The sequence below is a fragment of the Haemaphysalis longicornis genome, unplaced genomic scaffold (genome assembly GCF_048455015.1).
Source record: "Haemaphysalis longicornis isolate Haplotype H1 unplaced genomic scaffold, Haemaphysalis longicornis Haplotype H1 scaffold_12, whole genome shotgun sequence".
NCBI classification, from domain to species: Eukaryota; Metazoa; Arthropoda; class Arachnida; order Ixodida; family Ixodidae; genus Haemaphysalis; species Haemaphysalis longicornis.
In genome coordinates, this window is record NW_027526225.1 from 72595212 (window position 1) to 72618983 (window position 23772).

The 23772-nt window shown below is 47.0% G+C and overlaps 1 pseudogene; it reads right to left on the bottom strand.

The window, feature by feature from the left end:
• The window catches only part of LOC144161670 (uncharacterized), a 45393-nt pseudogene extending 31524 nt beyond the window's left edge, over window positions 1–13869 (bottom strand).
• Between the last annotated feature and the right edge of the window lie 9903 nt (window positions 13870–23772).

Below are 23772 nucleotides of genomic sequence, written 5' to 3' on the forward strand. Positions count from 1 at the left end.
CGTCGCCATACTTTTTGTAATGCTCATGGTTTAAGAGGAAAGTTGTTCACAGGTTGGTTTGAAGGAAAGGTCTTTCAAGTATTTTCTATATTCAGGTTAGCTTCAGGCCAACCTTTCACTACTAACCCGCCGTGGTGGCTCAGCGGCTAAGGCGTGCTGCTGAGCATGAGGACACGGGTTGAATTCCTGGCCGTGGTGGCCACTTTTTTGATGGAGGCTAAAAGCAAAAGCACCCGTGTGTACGATATTTCGGTGCACGTTAAAGATCATCAGGGGGTCAAAATTTTTTTGGAGCCCTCAAATACGGCGTGCCTCATCGCCTGCATTGCGTCGGCTCGTTTATCCCTACAATCAATCAAACTTTCACGGCTAAACCTTTGCTGGCATAGATTTCCACATTTAATAAAATCATAGACAGCACGACATTATTTTTTGTGATTGTTTGTTGTTTTGTTACAGCTAAAGCAGCTTTGGCTAGTTGCAGCAAGGAGGGTGCGAATTTCAAGAAAACCTGCATGCACACTACAGTGCAACTGCTTAGGCTGTGCTTATTTACACCTGCCAACTTAGCAACATAAAAATGGGAGATTCCGCAGTGATTGGGGGTAGGTTATATTTTTATTTTAGCATTTCAAAAATTACCAACACTGGAAACTGACATCAGAAAGGGGTGAGGGTGTTTATTTTAAGCTGATTTGTTCTTTCATCATGAGAAACTCTACTGCTGGTCTTGTTGCGAGAGCGTGAAACGTCTTTATTTGTAGAGGCACCTAACGAAAAATTCAGCAGCTCTACCCCCCGTGCAAGGGCCCCTTTAAATTCACTGCTAATTTCAAATTTCTGCACCGTTCTGGGATAGGGCTCCTCCTCATCCGCTCCACACTGTCCACACACTAAAATCCATCACACCCGGGCAACACTAGCATGCCACAACACGTCCATAATCCAATTCAATCGTGGTTAGCAGCCTGACAGCCCGATAACTACGCGCGATTTGTAATTTTTCTCTGGTGAAGCCGGTTTATTTTGGCGGAATCATGTGCTTGAATTTGTTGCCGAGGCATGGACCGTTGTACCCGAAGATGCTCTTATACGGTCCATTGGTGGCTGTGGCTTAAGGAATGCACTGCATGATTTGGAGTAAGGCAGCCTGCGTGGTTTACTCAGGGGATGAGATTACTGGGGCGGACTTCAAGCGGAATTCTGCGAATTTTTCTTTGAAACTGACTTGGTGAAACTGTCTCGGTGGTTTTGAAAACGATGACTAACATTGGTGAAATGTTAGGTGCATGTCCATCCTGTATTTTTTTACTGGTCATTGCTGCCATCCTAAATTTTGGTGTTTTGGGATAGCGCTCCCTACAACTTTGCCGGTGATCTCGACTTGCGTGCAGGGGAGCACTTGCTCGAACTTTTACGGTAGCGATTGCGGGCTTCGCTTGCTTTCAAAACTTCTCAGAATGCATGTGCTGAAGACATTGTCCGGTTGAGTGACTCTTCATCATAAGTAAAGAACACATTTACGCACACACGGCCGCCTCAATCGGCACTGCCATTATAGCGCATGTTTGCCCACACTGCCCACCGGACTTATATCAGTGCTTCCTGCTGATATTATGCGTTAAACGTTAGCTACAACAGATAGACCCAGCCGTTGTTGTACCTATTTTAACGCTTTTAGGGAGTACTGTGGTGAGCGCGTCCAGTGGGTAGCTTTTCTAAGCCATAAACACCATTCGAGCAGCACCTAGTTGCATTTAGTGGTACTCTACATTATGGTTACAATGTTATGCTATACGTATGGTGGTGAGTACTCATTCGCAGCACCGTAACTCTCACACCAGCAACAACTAACGTGCATGCTTCATTAAAAAAAACAACCTCTGTGCTGTGCCGGTCAGTTCTTTAAAAAAAACAACCTGCACACATCATTTAAAAAAAACCCTCGTGTCTTGTGGCGGCCACTTTTCGGGAAATTCGAGATACCATTCGTTCAAAGGTGATGAGGTTGAAATTCAAGGGCCCCCCGAACAGCCTGGGAGAGTTGGAAGGTCTGCTTATTGCTTTGATTTCATTTGTTTGTTTCATAACAATTTTATTTTTCATTTCCAGGACCATAAAAGCCAGACCAAGATGCCCACAAGGGAATTGGGGCAGCCATATCAAGAATTCATGGGAAAACAACGCAAGGAAAGACGAAGACAAAGATAGGCAATATAAACAAGCACGAAGAAATTGATAAATATACTCTGCGAATGCTATCTTTGCCGGTTATCGGCCCATCGCGCTTACCAACTGCCTGTGCAAGTACCTCGAGAGGATGATTAACAGGAGATTTGTGTACTTTCTTCTGTACAACAGCCTTCTCGAGGGCTGCCAGGCAGGCTTTAGGGCGGGGCGATCTACAAACGATCAACTAGTATCACAGAATCCTGCATTATTGCCTACCTACATACGCAAAATTGCATGACGGTGTTCTTTGATATTGAAAAGGCATATGATATTGCATGGCGCTATGGCATCCTTAGATAAGCGAGTTATAAGCGGGATATATTATTGTACACGGAAGCGCAAGGTCGCGGTTCAGCATTTTCAAGGCCGGTAAACAAACCCATAGCAACTGGGCGTGAACACACCCTTGTGCATTGGAAGTTTAGACCGTACAAAACAATGCCACCAATAAACGGGTTGCAGTCGCCGCAATTGCAATAACAGATTTGTAACTTGTTCGCTTGTGGAACATCTTCATGACCTCAGTTTTCATGCAATGAGGTTTTACCTTTATATTCTCCCACGGACGGGGCACCTTGAGTAATCTTGGTGACTGTATTGGCGAAACCGCGGACCCCGAATACCATTAGGTTGTGATAAACCGTGACGATATGTTTTAAGCTGAAGGGTAGAAACCTCAAACGGTGGCCGTTGGAGCCCAGGTCAAGCTCTGGAGGATGTGCTCCCTGCATGTTTACCAGGCAGGGAGCTGCGGGACCTCTCTTGCTATCAGGGTAAGGCTGACGAAGAAAGTACCCCCATATCCCTGCTTTTATACCGTGCTGTTTGGTATTTTTTAACCCCCCCCAAAACGTGATCGGTCCCACAATAGGGGCCGCACCGATGTATCCTTTCATTCATTGTCATCTTTAACTTTCGTGAACCAACTCATTACTCTCCGTTTCTTGTCATGGAATTCCTCAGTCCAGCCCACCCTCGTGTATCGCAGTCAGTCTTCTTGATCGCAAAGTACCTTGAAGCCATAATAGGGAAATCGTATAAGGGCCAAAAACAAAAGTATGGAGAACTCCTCATCGAGTTAAATGACAAGCACGAGTATACAAATCTTCTAGTTCAGACGCGACTGGCTGATCTAGACATCAGGGTCACACCCCATCGGAGCCTCAACAGCTCGCAGTGTGCACATATCCGAAACAGATCTTTTGAACGAAACGGATGCGGATCTCCGCGCGGGCTTGAATTATCAGGGCGTCACTGCCGTGAGACGTATCACCATCCGCAGAGACGACAAGGAGATTCCCACGAAGCACATCATCTTAATTTTTGACCGCGCAGTTCTTCCACAACATATAAATGCAGGCTTTATCCGGTGCTCCATCCGTCCCTACATACCAAACCCGCGGCACTGTTTTAAGTGCCAGAGGTTTGGGAACGGTACTAACTCTTGCCGTGGCCGGAAAAATTGTGCAAAATGCGTGGCACACGATCATCCGAGCGACAACTGCCCATCGGACACCCTCACTTGTGTGAACTGCGGGGGCTGCATGCAGCGTACTCCCGCAAATGTGAAAAATTTTAACTTGAAAAAAAAGATAATAAACATCAAGGTAGCTGAGAACTTCCCCTTCCAAGAGGAGCGAGAGAGGTTCGCCTCTTTCCCCCAGGGGAGGTCCGCCGACGCAGCTCGACAGGGGGCGGAGCGGTGTCTGGTTTCCACAGGGACCCAGTTCAACAAGTCTGACCTGGTCCCTCCTCCGGCCCCCGTAGGGTTGCTTCAGGCAACCCACCGCTTCACCACGCCGCTTGCTGAGGCTGCAGCGGTTGTGGTGCCAACCGTCTCTGTCGGGACCGATGCCGCTCCCGCCACTGCCTCGCCGTCCTCCATGTGCGTTGGGGGGTGCCGAGGGGATGGACACCGGGGGCTCCGCATCATTTCCCACTGCCACCGCATCGCCAGTGCCACCTCTGGCGTCCCCGATGCCCTCGGCGGTGGCGGCTCAAACGAAGGGCCCCAGAAGGGAGGCCAAGCCCGGGGGCCCGGTCCGTCGGGCACCCCTCTTACATCTGACGAGGAGATTCACGTCGGGGTGTTCCTGCGTGCAACGCATCGCAAGGAGACGCCTTCGACGTCCAAGCCAACAGAAAGGCCCAAAAAGCCAAATCCTAGAGTACCAGCCCCGAAAAATACATGAACACACACACACGCACAGACTCCAGTACCTCCTAAATATCCATGATGGGAAGAGAAAATCTTGTTCAGTGGAACTGTAGAGGCCTCCTTAAAAATATTGGTGATGTTTATGAGATATTGCATTCGAACCAGCCAAGTGTGATGCGTCTTCAGGAAACACATTTCAATTCCAATCACACAAATTTCTTGAATTGTTTCGCGGTATTCAAAAAGGACAGGGATGGCTGCACACACTCTTCTGGCGGTCTGGTGACAACTGGCCGCAAATCGTTAGCATGCCACCCTGACACTTTGAAAACTGTCCTAGGCTGTAGCGGATCGCACAATAATATTTAATAGGTTGATAGCGGTATGCCCCATATATAATCCTTCTGATCTTGCACTTTCGAGTTCGGACTTCGAGGCTCTGGTTGACCAGCTGCCCGAACCATACATCCTCTAAAGGAATCTTAACACACACAATACTCTTTGGGGCTCTTCTTCCAAGGGTGCCCGAGGTCGCCTGATAGAGACGTTTTAACAGCCTCTGAAGCATGCCTTTTTATCAAGAAACAGTCTACACGCCATAACACAGGACACAACACAGTCATATCTTGACTTGGCTATTGGTTGCGCAGTTCTCTTTTCTTGTCTTGAGTGGGGCGTGGGCCTCGACCCATTTGGTAGTGATCACTTCCCCCCTTTCCTTACAAATATAGGTAAAGGCCCATGCAGTCCATCTTCCCATAACAGGTTTAATGAATCAAAAGGAATCTGGAGTACATTCACTGAAACATCTAAACTACACCACAAACCATAAAACACCTACACGTGGAGGAAGCAGCCTAAGTCATCACGGCGCACATCCTCGACGCAACCGAAAAGTTCAATCCCCACGCCTCAGGTGCTCCGTGCAACTAAAGGAGGCCGCGGTGGATTGAGGAATAAAGGCGGGCGCCAGAGGCCCAGAACAAGGCGTGGGGTGTCCTTCGCCGCTACCCAACGTCGGATAATCTAATTTCTTTTAAACGGGCAAAGGCTTTTGGGAAGCGAGTGCGTCGTGAGGCAAAAAAGGGAAGTTGGCGCACCTTCCTCACTTCGATCAATTCATACACAGATACACACAAAGTCTGGACACGAATACGAAACATAAAAAGACAACAGACACACAGCCTGCCCCTGGTTAGTACACCAGGGGACACACTGGAAGACCAGGCTAACACACTTGCACAACACTTATAACACGTGTTCAGCTCAGCACAGTACACCAACACTTCATGCAACACAAAACATCTGCAGTAAAGAAGCCGTTACGAGACAAGAACAAGTCGAATTCTGCTTACTACTGTGAATTCACACTTCATGAGATTAAGGTTACTTTTGCCTCTTGCAAGCCTTCATCTCCAGGGGCAGACAGCAGTACATACACCAAGATACTACACCTACTCGCAGACATTCTTGACACACTCCTACACCTATACAACCAGACATGGCTTTCGGGGCAGCTTCCAAGGTCTTGGAAGGTGGCCATAGTTGTGACCTTTCTTAAGGAGGGGAAAGACCTTCCTTTCCCGCCAGCTATTAAAGCATTGCCCTGAAAAGTTGCCTGTGTAAGCTCCCCGCGGGGATGATAAACCGTAGGCTCGTGTTATTTCTGGAGTACAATGGCATTCTCGCGGGCTGCCAGGCAGGCTTCAGGGTGGGGCAATCTACCAATGATCAACTTGTTGCACTGGAATCTTACATAAAAGATGCATTTGTCCATACCCAGTTCTGCCTTACTGTATTTTTCGCTATTGAAAAAGCTTATGTTATGACCTGGCGCTACGGCATTCTCAGGGACCTTAAGTCATTTGGTTTCTCAGGCAACACAATGCACACCTTCGTAGTTATTTGTCCAAAAGAACTTTTCGAGTTCGGGTTGGCAGTGCACTTTCTAATGTATCTGTGCAGGAAAATGGTGTGCCGCAAGGTGGTGTTCTAAGCTGCATATTTTTTTAGTAAAGATGACCTCCCTCCGAAAGGCATTGCCAGCAACCATTTTCTGTTGCATCTATGTTGACGAAGTGCAAATATCTTTTAAGGCCTGTAACCTGTCATATTGTGAACGTCAGGTACAGCTCGGTGTTAAGAAACGCTAGGCGGACCTTAACGGGTTTAAACTAAACCCGGCCAAAAGTACTTGTGTTGTGTTCTCCCGCAAGCGCGGGATTAATGCGGACCCTGAGATTACGCTTAATCGTGCATCTATTTATGTGAAAAGGTAGCACAAGATTTTAGGTGTCATATTTGACGAAAAGCTCACGTTCATACCACACATTAAAGCACTTAAACATAAATGCCTCAAAACACTGAACATTCTCAAAGTCCTCTCCCACCAGTTCTATGGTGCAGACAAAGAACTGCTTCTCCGGGTCTTTACCGCCTTGGTCGGTTCTCGGTTAGACTACGGCAGTGTCATGTATGGTTCGACATCAAAAACAACCCTAAAAATCTTGATCCAGTACTCCACTTGGGCCTGCGCCTTGCGTAGGTTGCGTTCCGCACCAGCCCGGTACAGTCTATATGTTGTATGTAATAAGTGGTGCTTTGAGGACCAACGAACATACATAGACTTTCTCTACACTTTTAAAATTTCGTCGCTGGATAAACATCATTTTAACCTTTTTTTAATGACACATTCACAGCACCGCTGTTTGTACATCGTCCGTCTGTTCCTTTGCCGTTCTCACTTAGAGTGAGACAGGATGCTCCGGATTTCGACATCTCGTATTTGATCATATATACATCTTCTTCTACTGATGTTTTACCACCCTGGCAGCTAGAACCTGTGTGTTGTGAATTGCCTTTCGTGAAAATTGATAAAACCAGGGTACCGCAAAAATCTATTTTGCAGCACCTCTTTTCCCTGCATAAGTATCAAGTATAAGTATCAATGTGTAAAGTTTTATAGTGACGCATAAAAAACGGCAACCATGGTGTCTTCGCCGCTCACGGGCCAAACTTTAATGCATGCATAATCATGAGCACATACACCAAAATTTACTCACCTGAAGCATATGGCATCTTACTCACTGCACAACACATTCTTGAACACAAGATCTGAAAGTCCATCATATATATAGATTCCTCGAGCGTTCTGTGCGCACTGACCTCACACATGCCATGCAAAAACAGAATTGTCAGTATGCTTTCAACAGTATCATGTCCATATATGCCCAAAAACCTGTTCTGGTGTTGTGCTGGGTTCCACGCGACCCTGGGATTGCTAGCAATGAGGTTGCTGATCAGAAGGCCGCTGTTTCTGCACTCAGGAACACAGTAGATAGAAATATACTACCACACAGTAACCTTAAGTCACAAATTCGACAACACCTTCGTAGCAACTAGCAAGCACAGTGGAATGAACACAGAGATAACACACTACACGTAATAATACCACACTTGGGACGGTACACAACTGACTCACACAACACACACACGGAAGTCGCCTTGGGTAGGCTACGGAAAGGGCACACCCATGCAAGGCACTCGTATCTGCTGACGAGATCTGCAAACCCCAGTGCAGCAGGTGCGGAGAGGCCCTATCCCTAGTTCACATACTCATTGAATGCAAGGCACTTGACACTACACGACACAAACACGTTTCACAACTGTACAGACATCACATCCCGCTTCACCCATCATTCTTTGTAGGAGACGAGCCCATGTTGTTCATCAAGCGTGTTTTTAATTTTCTGATGCATCATGACAACCTGGCCCTTTACACCAGTGATCTTCATGCATTCGCTTCACTTTTGTTTTTACTGAGTACTTTTTGGTATTTAATTGCACATATTTCCTCATCAAATAACTTTGTGTTTGGCACTCTTTGCCCTTGTCGGTCTTTGTCGGTGTTTTGCCACATGATTTATCAGGCCTCAATGCACATACCACGAAATAAAAACTCCCTATATTCATAATACCATGTGTCAAGCAAAGCTGTAAAGCGAATATCTCTATACCTTAAACTTATCCAGATCTTGAAGTGATAGTCTACTCATGCAAGCTTCGGACACGAACAGAGAACTGAGTTTGGTATGTAAATGTTAAGTATTTTATCATTGTCGAATTCATAAGCACGCACAAGCGTGAGATGAAAATAACATAAATGACACTATGTCGAAGGAATGATATTGTCTTTTTATTTGACATTTAAAATACAAATATGAACACAAAATACTTATACTAAAACAACAAATACAAATATTAGCAGACTGCGCCTATTGAACACAAAAATGAAAATATTTTTTGTTGTAGAAGAGCAAACGAGGACCTGTCAAGATAAAATTATTGTTTTCATTTATGGAATTTGCAGCAGTTGCTGCTTACAAAACAGGGAGGAAACGTATCTTTTTTGCAGGGTACTGACTGTATAATGCCTAACGTTTGGCCTAAAGCTGACGGGTATCTCATGTTCTTAATGTAATATATTACCAAACAAAGAAAAAGCACTTACTCCGGGCTTCAATTATGGTCCAGGTACACCACTTCCAATGATGTAGATAGCCTTTGTAGAATCGCCCCAAGCAATCTTTGGTCCGGTAGCTGCTGCTTCTGGTATTTCTTCGCACTGGAATGGAAACAGCGTTGTAAACTTTTCAAAAACGTTGAGTTACCGGTAGCAATCTGTTGTGTTGGCACTGCGTGATGAAAGAAACGGCAGGTGAACAAGTGACCAGCTACAAAATGGCGGCGTTATTTATCGGCGGTCTAACGGTATAGTCTGAAGGGGCGCAGCAGAAGTATCACCAACGCCTTAGCAGATATGTGAAAATATGGTAAATGAGCCAAGTGCATCGCTGTAGTTACGCAATTATTTCTTTCTTACTGCTCGTATATTCACACGCTCTCCAAAAGGACGTTTTATTCATATACATAAAAGGCCAAGCGCTTTATTAGTGCAAAGGAGTGCGAGAAAACGTTGCCATAATTTTATTTGACGCCGACACGTTTATTGGACGTCGTAAAGAAGCTGTGTTCGCTGTTACATGGGGAGGTTAATGTGCCCTAGTTTCTTTTGTATGCAATTATTTCCACCAATAGTATGGCGGAAAATATTTTATTCAAGTTCGAACAAAATTGCTAGAAATATCTTTTGCTAAAGCATAAGTAAACTGCGCGCACCGAGCAACAGTGAGCGCATCTGTAACAACATTAGAAGCCACCGCTTCGAGCGACCTCCACGCCGGCGATCCACCGTGTTTCCGCTGCCAATGCTATCATGTTTCTGCAATCTCGAGTTGACACTCCAGACAGACGACAGCTGTGCCGAACACGACAAAATGGGGGTTGGTGTTACTCATGAATGTTGCCTCATGTGAAAACTTTACCACTTAAAAGCACCGTAATGAAGTTTACAAATCCCCACAGCATCTAGACTACTTAATCTGCCAGAAACGTCACTAGCCGAAACGACGACGCGAAAAAGTAGTTACAAAAAAACGTTACGTAACTTGTTGCTACGCCAATCGAAAATGACAAGCAGTGGCCATGGAATAGTGAAAACTACAAAATTCAAACTTTTTTTATGTACCCTCACCTGCACAACGAAACGCATGTAAAAATGCAATTTCTTTGTGGCACCATGGTACTCATTACTCCAACGGACGTACCTCACATGTGCAAGGGTTTTCATTTTTTGTCTGGATCCCGAAACGGCCGCCGCACGGGGAAACCGAATCCTCTCTTTAAAGCACGTCAAATTTACCGTACGACCCCGGTTATCGAAAAAAGGTTTTGGCGCGGGATTCTTACGACGATCAGAAAGGCATAATTTCGTGGCCCTTGCTAGTCTGCAAACACTAATTCTTACAGTCTGCGCCTCCTCCCCCCATCTAAAAAAAAACAAGCAATTCATGGACTTACCTTTCCGTTCGTGTTAAACCGGGCTATGCCGATAATCGACACACCAGCCGGCTCTACATGACGCCGCGGCTTGGCTTGCGTTCCCGGTGGCCCTAATAAACCCATCGCATTCACAGTTGTTTCCCATGCTACACCGACCTCGAAGCACACATTTTATTTCACCGGAAGCTTACGCGGTCGAGAAAGTGTGAACGCTCGGAACTGAGTATGAACTACAAAGAGCAAGAGTCGAAGCCCGAAACCACAACATGCTCCGCGCTGAAATTCCTCTATACTGCACACGTGCGCGATAGAGACGAATCACGGGAACACAACTCGCGGCCCCCGAAATTTTTTCAACTCCTGCTGCGCATGTGCTCGCAAGGTTTTTAGTAATGTTTTTTGGCTATTGCCGCGCCGTCGGGCGCGTGTCGTCGGCCACCGCAAAGGAAGCTCGCGGGACATTGTGTGAGGAGGAATGCACGCATCACTCAGAGCTACACGATTGCCCCCCTTTTTTATTTATTTCCTGGCGCCAGGCTGTCTGCCAGTTTATACCCGTGACACGGGCCGTTGGCGCAGCATATAAGCGTGCTGCAACCACTGAGATTTTTTCGCGGAAAAGAAGTCTGTCAGGGCCTCTTATATCACGGTATTGAGACTGCCCACCGTGTATAAATAGGGCGCAATCCGGGACGTGACTAAAAGTGTACGCCTGCGACAGTTAAGCGGACAACCCCATCAGCCAGGCTGAATAAAAGAAGAGGACGAAGAAGTTGTTTACACCGATAGCTGTCCATTAGCCCACTCCCACTCCCTCTCCATCTCAGCTTTGTTTTCCATTTCCACTCCTAAAAACCCTGTTCATAATAAACCCAGCGCGTAATCATTTGGTGGATAAGCCGCAAATCACAACGACGGATATGCAAGACTTTCACCGGAGCCGACGTATCGCGGCTGCCCCATGGTTGTACCATGCAAAGATACCGGATGGTAATCCCGTATGGGCCTCGTGTGGCGCCACCTGGTGGCGGCAGCGCAAGTTTTTCCAAAGAACAAATTCAACATATACAGCCATTCGCAACGGGGCTCAATTTAAACAACAACAGGAAAATTTGTATACAAGAGTTACCGAAATTTAGTACGTTCACAGTGGTTATATTCATAGAAATATTCCGCTGACGAGTTGTGCGGTAATACAATCTGAAATATGTTAGAAAGTGCCCCTTCTTTAATAAAAGCAGACGACAGTACACGGATCAGCTGCCTGTGACGCCGACGTGCACAAAGCACATAGTACCCGAGAAGAAATAAAACGAACATATTCATAGGTGCATTTCCGTATCTGCAGACTCCTTGGCATAAGACCGCTACTAAAAAATGCCGTGTAGCCCACAAAACGGAACACTTGCTGATATTTGTAGCTCCTGATATAGCCTCCGGCAAAGACAAAATTAGAAAGTAAATGCTTACGCTACAAAGCGACACAACAAAAGCAGATAGATACGCACCAGCCACAATTCGAAAGCTCGCATCTTGTTTTATTGAAATGAATCTCAAATATCTCGAACATACGTTCCTGTACAACTTGTACTTCGAGTTTCTGCGACAGTAGGTGGAGGGAACCGAGTTCAAGTGGAGCTTGTTGCGGAAAAAAATTTTGCTGACAAAGGTAACAAGCACGAGGACAACAATTCACATTCAAACACGCTCAGCCCAACTATTCGCAACATCACGTGATTTTCTATCAGCTTTGAAACAATCTTCATTATTCCAAATGGTCTTTTTTCACCAGCACTCCGAACGCTATTATTCCGAACAATTTCCGAACAATTTCCGAACAACGCTATTATTCCGAATATTATTCCGAATGCTCCGAACAATTTGTGCGCTATTATAGCTCCTGTTGTGCGCTCTTCCATATGTGTGCTCCCGTTTATATCGACTGATAAACAACACGGTAAATAAACCTTTAGAGGCTGTCATGAAAGCTTCCTCATGCGAATCTATGTCCAAATGTATTGGCATATTAAGTGCGCGTTTAAAAACATATGAAAACACTTCAAAATACATCGAGATATTTTTCTGATCTCATCCAACAAACTCAACGTAGTTTCAGCAGTTTGAGGCAGAGTTGAGCCGAGCAGCTGCATTTTCAGTTATCTTGGGCTCTTGCAGCGTATCCTTGGTGTTGCAATCTACACAAGAAACTTTCGCCGTGATTCACACACACAATGGACGCCAAATCACTTCCGAACACGTACAAAGCACGGAACTGCTAACACGGGATGAATTCGCTTCTTCAAGCACCGTGACAGTCCGATCGCCGGTCTTCTATTCACTTAGCAGTCCACCAAATGATGTTAGTTATGCCAGTTATGCCCTGACAAATACCTAAAGGATAAAGTTGAACAAACCAAATCGTTGCCGGCGCCGCTAGGACATTGCGCCCTAATTTCATGCCCTTGAGGGGACGAGGGGCCGCACAGGTGTGGTTTGCATGAGGCTATGCACACACGCACGCACACTCCTGGAGTGCTCTTTCTTTTCTTAAGTGGGCTCGCAGGTTTCCGCCTTTTTATTTTTATCTATCATTTGGCCGACGCCGCTGGCGTTCAGTTGAAGCCTTGTGAAATGGCAGCGTGTTCATGCGGCGGAGGAACAGACCCGTGCATGCATACAATCAATTTCGTTATGGTGATTCACTTTCCTGTCGCCCTTGTGAAACCTTTTGTCTTTATTAAAGTACCGTTTGGCTGTTTGTATCGCAGTGCAAAAGAATGGCGGCCATTCTTCCTCCCTTGTGCTAATATCCCTACACTGCCCAGCGAGACGGTAGCGGACGTCGCCTGCTCGCGGAATTCATAAGTTAGGTGTTCGTTGCCTGTAAGGTGGCGCGGAACTCAGCAAATCAGTGGCGGCACCATACCAGCACACGAGGTCCAAAACCAACGCCCATGGCTGGCCGGTACGACCTACGAAATCCCAGGCCTTTGCTAGAAGCACCGATGAGGACGTGGAATAGCAGTGGCTGACTCACTACGGGCGAGTAAGCCGATACAATCGCTGAGACGCCACTACTCAACTCACAAACTTTGTATTCTCCCGCACCGGGACCGCTCTAACCGGGTTAGAAAACTGCGAAGCTGCGTGTGCAACCTGGCATCGTTTCGGAGAGGAAATTTCAAGTGCCTTCGGCGACTCCACCGCGAAGAAGGAGCGGGCAGGCGTTGCTGCAACTCGCGCAAGTCCCAGGTGAAACATGTACTACCTACATAGATGAGGTTCTGAAGCTTTGTAAGGTCGTTGATCCAAGCGTGACGAAAGAGGATAAGACCGACCATCTATTGAAAGGGATCGCATAAGACGTGTACAATTTCTTGATTGGCCACGAGAAATTGGAGTCTTCATCAGAAGTCATACAGAATTGCCGTACCATTGGAGCACTGAAGATTCCCCAAATTACACCAACATTTGGTTGTTTGGCTAAAGTTCCCACCGTAGCCCGCGTTTATGTCGACAATGGTGTGGACTCGGCTGATACCATCCACCGCATTGTACGGGATGAACTCCTCCGGCATGACGGGAGTCCGCGAAATGCCGGTAGGGTAATGCCCATTCGTGACGGTTACCGGCTTGAGGATCCACAGCCCAACACCACTTCGCCTTCGAATGCTCTTTTCTCTGAATAGTGCTTCTCCAATCTTGGTGAGAGGCCTCAACCTGATACCGTCCGTCCCCCAACAGGCGATAGAATCGACTTCGAGCAGCACCATCGCTGTTCCCAGCGTTTCAGGCGTTTCACCAATGTCCAAGATGAATACTCCCCTGAACCTGAGTTAAAACTCCCCGCATGCTACATTTGTGGTATCCCTGGACACTTTCCTCACTTGTGCCACCGTCGCCGTTAAGGCTCACAGTATCCGTAACAGCAGCCAATGCGTCACTGCCCTAACACTCACGATTTTTGCTACGAGACTCACCGGCCACCGACTTCATTCCCCAGGCAGGAACCACAGTAGCGTTGGGATTCACTGGCTTCGGACCACCGTCTGACACCACGTACCGGACGTTAGAGACGTTCACCCTCTGCCCGGCGTCCGTCACCGCCGCCGAAAACAGTGGACGCGGCCACTGGAGGAGAGGCCACAGGAGAAGCATCGTGCCTTTTACTGGACAGCCTCAAGCAGAATTCACTTCGCCTATTATTGTGTTACAAATGAAGTGGAAATCTTAATCGATGGAAGTTTAACCATGACTTTGGATGATGCCGGGGCCACGATTTCTGTGAGGAGCCTCGCTTTCTAATCTGGTCTTGGTCATAAGGTGATGTTTAAGTGGACCGGATGACTGCTTTTCGTGGTGTCGGCGGTGACTCCCTGGTCTACTTTGCGTCTGTTCGGTGAACGTCTCGTTTGGGGGTAGGATGTTTAGGACAGAGTTCGCTGTGCTCTCTCACTCTACGCATGACGTTTTTCTGCGTTTGATTTTCCGAAACCAGCGATGCTACAGTTGATTGTCGAAAAATTGAAATTTATTTGGACGGAACTGCACCATCTGCCCTTATTAATTAGGTGGCTCGTAAGGATCCAACATTCCCCGTAATGAATGACACAATCAGGCCTCCATGATCTGCTATATCTATTTCCGTCTTTTGTCGGGAATCCGACGACAAGTAGTTCGAAGCTGTTGAACAAATTCCTCGGAACGGCGGAAACAACACTTTAGTACCATGTTTTGTTATTTGCACTAAACAAGGGCAATCCGAATTATAACCAGTGAACTAACTCCCGCAATGAACCCACTGTACTAGCACGTTGCCTCAAGCTTGCAGAATTCTGTAAATACGCTTCCACTCCAGTTCCTCTTTTCACGGAAGCTGTAGATTCTTCCAGTTACCCTTACCCGGTCGACACCTCTAAATTTCAAAGCATGAATAGCGAACACCTTTTCCGTAACGAACGTCATGCGTTGATTGATCTACTTTGCCAATATCCGTGTGTCCTCGACTTTTCTTAACAACAACGGTGCCCATCAATTCCAGACACCAGGATCCACCATTTAATACACACAGGAGCAGCAAGGCCCATGCGACGGAAGCCCTACAATATTTCCCCGTCCAAGCATTAGGTGATCCGTGACCGAGTCAATGTAATTTTACATAATCGTGCTATTGAAGAGCCCACGCTTCCTTAGGTGGCCCCTGTGATCCTGGTCAAAAAGAAAGAGGGCTCATGGAGCTTTTGCGTTGGCGACTGGCGCCTCAATTCAGTTACAACAAAAGAACTGTACCCTTTCTCCGCATAGACGACACAATAGACTGTCTATATTCGGCATTGTACTTCTCTTCGGTTGATTTAAAATTCGGCTAGTGGGCAATCGCTATGAATCGCTACGGGCAATCGCTATGATTTAGGGGTAAAATCCAATATTCTGATTTCTAAACTAATCCACTGGTCCTCATATCATCGCATTAGTATTAACCAGCAAAATCTATGGTAATGGTTTTCCGAGCAAGAAATAAAATAGTAAATTTAGACGTCGCCATTAAGTGTTCAGGGCAGGAAATTGAAATTGTTGAAAAATACAAAACCTTAGGTGTAACTTTTTCCTTGACGCTTGCATGGGATTCTCATGTGGAGAAGCTTTGCAAACGACTGTCTTCAGCAGCCGGTGGTTTGTCACGTTGTCGTGCCCTACTTCCAACAATAATCAAACTACAGATTTATAATCCGTTGTTCGCATCTCATGCAAACTATTGCAGTTTATTCTTGCTAACAACTACTAAATCAAATATGAATATCATTTTTCTTTTACAGAAAAAGGCTGTCCGTCACATCGGAACTCTTGATTGTTTGGCCCCTACACTACAACACTTTCGCACGTATAAGATAGTCACGGCTGAGAATATGTACAATTTCCGTATCTTACGATCATTTTACAGGTATTCACCAGCGTTTACACAATTTTTGACAGCTTCTTCCTTATTACAACGATGCAATCATCCTGTTAACACGCGAAACAGTGATATTGGGTAAATTCCTTGTTTTCGCACAGAGTACAAAAATCAAATGCTGCAACATAACCTCCCTTATATTTTGAATAAATTTGGAATACTATGCAATCCTTTGTTAAAGGAACTACGGGAAATATTTGTGAGTATATAGTTTTAAAGCTTACAAAGTTTTATTGTTTTATGCATGGCTGTGTATTTTGCTTATGCATTTCAATTGCTATTTCTTTTATCATTTGGAGTCGCGTTTTGTTGTTACAATGGCATACATGCTTGTTGCGGTTTTACATTTCTCCTAAGTATAACATGCATGCCAACTGTCAAATGCACACGCAGTGCTCATTGATGTATCGTTTTTTGCTGCTTGTGCTGGCTGTCTGGGCCCCCGTCAAGCTGTCCCCACAGCTTATAGCCCAGGCAACCAACCAGTAGTGTCTGGTGAATAACATGAATTGAATTGAATTGAACCCCGAGGACAAAAAAAACGCCTTTGTAACCCCCAATGAACTTTCCGAATTGAACTTTATGCTTTGTGAACTGTGCAACGCTCCTGCCACCCTTGAGCATTTTATGGACACTGTTCGTGGGGGACTCAAATGGGAAACCTGTGTGTGGTACCTAGACGGCATCGTGAAATTCGGCCGTACGGTTTCGGAGAGCAACTAGCTATTAGTCACAGTCCTGCACTGCTTAGAAAAATCAGAGCTCGTCCTTAATTAAAAAAAAACGGCCGATTCTATGAGCGCGAAACCCTTGTACTGGACCTTATTGTTGACCTAGAGGGCATCAGACCAGACCCACTCAGAACGACAGCTGCTAGTTTGTTCAAAGAGCTAGGGTATGTGAACGAACTTCGCAGCTTCTTGGGACTCTGTTGGTATTTGCGCCGTTTTATTCCGAGATTTGCTGACGTTCCCTGGCCTTTGACATGGTTCCTAAAGAAAAATGTTCTCTTCAGTGGAATTCAGTGTCACGTGGCTTTCGGCCAACTGGAACATATCTTGACGTCGGGGCCGATACTTCGCCATTTTGACCCTACAGAACCTACCGAAGTACACACCGATACGAGTGGCATTGGAATCAGAACTGTGCTCGTTCAGCTCAATACAGACGGTGAGCATGGTATGGCATACGCAGGTCGCCCCATCGGCACGTCGCAGCGCAACTATACGCTGACAGAGAAACAGTTTCCCACGGTTGGTTTGCAGCACAAAGATTTCGCTCGAATTTTTAAGGACATTCATTTACCATCATAACGAACCATCACTCACTGTCAACCTTTGATACCGTTCTGGGCGCCTAGCGCGCTGGTTCTTACGTCTCCAAGAATTCGATTTCATTGTTTCTTACAAAGACGGGCTCGTCTTTCCGGGCTACCTTCAGAAACGGCGGCTTCTGACACTAACTACCCTGACGAGTACCTAGCTTCCATTTGAGTATCATTTCCTTAACCTTCTGTTTTTAAGAGCGACTCGCAAAGCGACAAACGTTTGGAGAGCCTTTCTGCCTCAGCAGAAGTCCCCAACCCTACAAACCGTTTCTGTCTTCATAAAGGCTTGCTATACGAGAAGAAATACTCAGCTATTGGTTGCCGTGTCCTTCTCCTTGTTCCACGGAGCATCCGAAGCACTATCCTGACATTTATGCATGACGGCGTCACATCTGGCCACATAGGGCTCGCGCGGACTCTGCACCGCACCCAACAATGTTTTAACAGGCCGAGCATGCGGAAGAAGACTGGACGCCTCTTGCACCCAGTGCAAACGGTACAAGCATTCAATGACTGCTTCGGCAGGTAGCCTGAAGCCAGTAAGCCCACTATTTCTAACTTTGGAAAAGATGGAATTGCTCTATTAGGTTCCTTGCCACGCTCATCGACGGGAAACAGATCGATCGCCGTGTGCGGAGATTACCTCTTGTGATATGTACCAGTGCAGTCCACAAGCTGAACACATCCACACACCTTCAATCCGTTTGGCAACATTACTCAGAGGATGTTAAAAGTGGACTGAAATATGTACAAACAATACTTAGTCTCGAAATTGCAGCTTTTATACACAAACGCCTTAATCTGCATCCAGCAGCCAGCAGGTCAACCCTAGTTCATAATAGCATTTAGCAAGCTCTGATAATGGTGTGCAAGTCAGTGAGACCAGAGGGAACAAAAGTATTGTACTCTCCAAGACGTGCATCTTTCTGATCAGTTGCTGCTTGCCACAGACTTCGCTACGAAAAAAACGAACCGAAGTACAATATAATAAAACTGTGAGGCATTATCAGTTGGAGCGGCACTTCTGGGAGACTAAACGCCACAGTGCAATGTAACCTGCACCTTCACCACTAACACGTACACCAAACACCACATTAGGCTTTAATTAGGCATTAGTAATTTCAAGAGCTGCGGTGCATAACCACCTCGTCCAAGAAGTGCCCAAGCAGCCAGAACAAGCCCCTAACACAAGTTTTTATGACGATGTGATATGTTTTCAGGTAGCATTTCTTCATTGTAGTCGTCTTGGCTCCCCGCACGGGGCACCTTGAGTATTCATGGTGACGGTGAGCAGCGACACCGCGGACCCCGAGCTCCAAACATAAGCCGTGTCCAACCGTGGCGACGTGTTTAAAGGTGAAGGGTAGAAGCCGTAAACGGTGGCCGTCGGAGCCTTGGTCAAGCTTCGGCCGATGGGCTCCCTGCCTGTCTACCAGGCAGGGAGCTCCGGGACCTCTTTGACTACCAGGGTAAGGTCAAAGGAGAAAGTACCCCCGTCTCCCTGCTTTTATACTATGCTTTATGGTATTGTCTAAAACCCCCTCCAACCGTGATCGGCCCCCTAAAAGGGGCCGCACCGAAGTATCGTTTCCCCCATTGCCATCTTTGACATTTCCTGAACCAGATAATTTTTCTCGATTTCTTGTGATGGAATCGCTCAATCCAACCCACTCTCTTGCATCTCAGTCAGTCTTCTTGATCGCCAAGTATCTTGAAGCCATAGTAGGAAAATCATATAAATGCAAAAAACAAAGGTCTGGTGAACTCTTAATTGAAATAAATGACAAGCAGCAGTCTGCAAAGCTTCTAGCTCAGACTAGACTGGCTGATCTTAACATCCGGGTCACACCCCATCGGAGCCTCAACAGCTCGCAGGGTGTGATATCCGAGACAGACCTCCTGAACGAAACCGATGCGGATCTCCTTGCCGGCTTGAAGGATCAGGGCGTCACTGCCGTGTGACGCATCACTATCCGTAGAGACGACAAGGAGATTCCCACCAAGCACATCATCTTGACCTTTGACCGCGCAGTTCTCCCACAACATATATATGCAGGTTTTACCCGGTGCTCAATACGTCCGTACATCCCGAACCCGCGGCGCTGTTTCAAGTGCCAGCGGTTCGGGCACGGTACGAACTCTTGCCGTGGCCGAACGACGTGTGCGAAATGCGCGGCGCAAGATCATCCTAGTGACAACTGCCAATCCGATACCCTCACTTGTGTAAACTGCGGGGGACCGCATGCAGCGTACTCCCGCAAGTGCGAAAAGTTCCAACTCGAAAAAAAGATTATCCACATCAAGGTAACCGAGAACATCACCTTCCCGGAGGCGAGAAAGAGGTTCGCCTTTTTCCCTCTGGGGAGGTACGCTGACGCGGCTCGCAGGGGGGCGGAGCGGCGTCTGGTGTCCACAGGGACCCAGTTCAGCGAGTCTGACCTGGTCCCGCCCCCGCCCCCCGCTGGGTTGCCTCACGCAGCCCAACCCGGCACCACGCCGCTTGCTGAGGCAGCAGCGGTTGTGTTGCAAACCACTCCTGCTGGGACCGGTGCCGCTCCCGCCTCTGTCTCCGCGTCCTCCAGTGCGTTGGAGGGTACCGAGGTGATGGACACCACGGGCCCCGCACCGGCTCCCACCGCCACCGCACCGCCTGTGCTACCTCTGGCGCCCCCGACGGTGGCGGCTCAAACGAAGGGCTCCCGAAGGGGGGTTAAGTCCGGGGGGCCAGGTCCGTCGGGCACTCCTCGGACATCCGACGACGAGATGGATGTTGGGCCGTTCCTGCCTGCAACGCAGCGCAAGGAGCGGCCACCGACTTCCAAGCGTACAGAAAGGCCCAAAAAGCCGAATCCAAGAGTAACAGCCCCGAAAGACGACACATGAACGCACACGAACACACACATTCCAGTCATTCTTAAAATTAAATAATGGGAACAGAAAATATCATCAATGGAACTGCAGAGGCCTCCTTAAAAATCTTGACGATGTGTATGAGATTCTGCATGTCAGTCAGCCAAGTATTATGTGTCTCCAGGAAACCCACCTCAACTCTAAACAAACAAATTTCTTAAATAGGTACATGGTATTCAGAAAGGACAGGGTTGGCTGCACCCACTCTTCAGGAGGTGTGGCCATTATCGCCCGGAAATCATTAGCATGCCACCCTGTCACTTTAAACACTGTCCTCGAGGCTGTAGCGATCCGTACCATAATATTTAATAGGTTGATAACGGTATGCTCCATTTACATCTCTCCTGATTTTGCACTTCTTAGCTCTGATTTCGAGGCACTGGTTGACCAGCTGCCCGAACCATACATACTAACAGGCGACCTTAATGCGCACAACTCTCTTTGGGGCTCCACCAGAACGGATGCCCGAGGTCGCCTGATAGAGAAGTTCCTGACATCCTCCGGAGCATGCCTTTTCAACAAAAAACAGCCTACATACCATAACCTAGGACACGATACATACTCGCATCTTGACTTGGCTATTGGTTCCACAGTTCTCTTTCAATGTCTTGAGTGGGGTGTGGGCACAGACCCATATGGTAGTTACCATTTCCCCACTTCATTAACGTATATAGGTACAGGCCCGAGCAGTCCATCTTCCCATAAAAGGTTTAATGAATCACAAGCAAACTGGAGCACATTCACACAAACATCTCAACTACACCACACATCCATAAAAAACCTACAGGTGGAGGAAGCCGCCCAACTCGTCACGGCGCACATCCTGGATGCGGCCGAAAAGTCCATTCCCCAGGCCTCCAGTGGGTCCCGCAGCCCAAGGAGGCCCTGGTGGAACGAGGACTGCAGGCAGGCGCGAGAGGCCCAGAACAAGGCGTGGGGTTTCCTTCGCCGGTACCCCACGTCAGACAACCTCATTTCTTTTAAACGGGCAAAGGCTTTTGGGAAGCGAGTGCGTCGTGAGGCGAAAAGGGAGAGTTGGCGCACCTTCCTCACTTCCATCAATTCATACACTGATACACACAAAGTCTGGACACGAATACAAAGCTAAAAGGACAACAGACACACAGCCTGCCCCAGGTTAGTACAACAGGGGAAACACTGGAAGACCAGGCTAACACACTTGCACAACACTTCGAACACGTGTCCAGTTCAGCACACTACACAAACACTTTCATAAAACACAAAACATCTGTAGAAAAGAAGTCCCTGCGTGATAACAACAAGTCGCACACTTCTTACAATTGTTGTTTTTCAATTCATGAGCTGAAGGTTGCTCTGAGCACATGTAAGACGTCAGCTCCAGGTGCAGACAAAATCACATACACCATGGTACAACACCTACACCCAGACACTCTTGAAACACTCTTACACCTATACAATAAAATATGGCATTCGGGGCACATTCCTCGGTCTTGGAGGGAGGCCATAGTAGTGGCTGTCCTAAAAAGGGAAGGACCCTTCCTCGCCTGCCAGTTATCGCCCCATTGCCCTGACAAACTGCCTGTGTAAGCTCTTCGAGAAGATGATAAACAGGAGACTTGTGTACTTCTTAGAGTACAATGGTCTTCTCGAGAGCTGCCAGGCGGGCTTCAGGGCGGGGCGATCTACCAACGATCAACTCGTTGCGTTAGAGTCTTATATCAAAGATGCTTTCCTCCACAAGCAGTACTGCATGACGGTCTTCTTTGATCTTGAAAAGGCGTACGATACTGCTTGGCGGTACGGCATCCTTAGCGACATGAAGTCCTTTGGCATGTCGGGTAACATGATGAACACGCTTGCCAGTTACCTGTCTGAAAGAACGTTTCGCGTGCGAGTTGGAACTGCACTTTCTAGAGTTCATGTGCAGGAAAACGGCGTGCCGCAAGGTGGAGTTTTAAGTTGCACCCTTTTTATTGTGAAAATGAATTCTCTTCGTAAGGCGCTACCACCATCGATTTCCTCCTCCATTTATGTAGACGACGTTCAATTATCCTTTAAGTCTTGTAACCTGTCTGTCTGCGAGCGCCAAGTCCAGCTTGGTGTTAACAAGCTAGCTGGTTGGGCGGACAGCAACGGTTTTAAATTTAATCCGGGGAAGTGCACTTGTGTCTTGTTTTCCAAGAGGCGTGGCATCCGGCCGGATCCAGACATTCATCTCAATGGTGTCTCGATTCCTGTCAAGAAAGAACACAAGTTTTTAGGTATAATCTTTGACGAAAAGCTCGCATTTATCCCACACATAAAACAACTAAAACATAAATGCTTAAAAACAATGACTATCCTGAAGGTTCTGTCGCACATTTCTTTTGGTGCTGACAAACAACTTCTTTTACGGCAGAGGCCTATGGCATACTACTTGTAGTTCAACATATTGTTCTAAGTCGAATTCCGAAATCTGTAATTTATACTGATTCTTTAAGTGTTGTGCGTACATTATCCTCACAGAAGTCTAAAAACCATGTGGTCAGTGCTCTTATTAGTACTCTTATGTCAGTGCATGCGTTAAACCTTGAGGTGACTGTGTGCTGGGTGCCAGGGCACTCTGGAATTCCAGGTAATGAGACCGCGGACCGAATGGCGGCCGCTGATGCCCTTACAACTACCGTTGACATAACAACAATACCCTACACCGACCTCAAATCACACATCAGACAACACCTTCGCACAACATGGCAAGCAAACTGGAATCAACAGACTGACAACAAACTACACATTATAAAGCCACTCTTGGGAGCGTACACCACTGATACTCACAACAGACACAACGAAGTTACCCTGGCTCGATTACGGATAGGCCACACGCATGCAACACATTCCCACCTGCTCACGGGATCTCTAAGACCCCTGTGTAGCAGGTGCGGGGAGGGCCTATCCGTAGTCCACATACTAATAACATGCAAGGCACTTCACACAACACGACACAAACACTTCAGAGAACTCTACAGACAACATATTCCCCTACACCCATCGCTGTTTCTAGGTGACGATGCCAGTGTTTCTATGAAACGTGTGTTTGATTATTCGTCAGATGTTAAGTTTTTAACCTTATCTCATATCACGCATAATCAAATCTGGCCCTATAAACCAGTCATCACCATTACCTGTAATTGATTTTACTATGTCCGATTTACATGTTTTTATACCTACCTTTTTTTGGTAATCACCTTGCTTCATTATGTAACTTCTTTTCTGGCGCTCTTTGCCCTCGTTGGCCTTGCGCCATGAAACACTAACCATCATCATCATCAT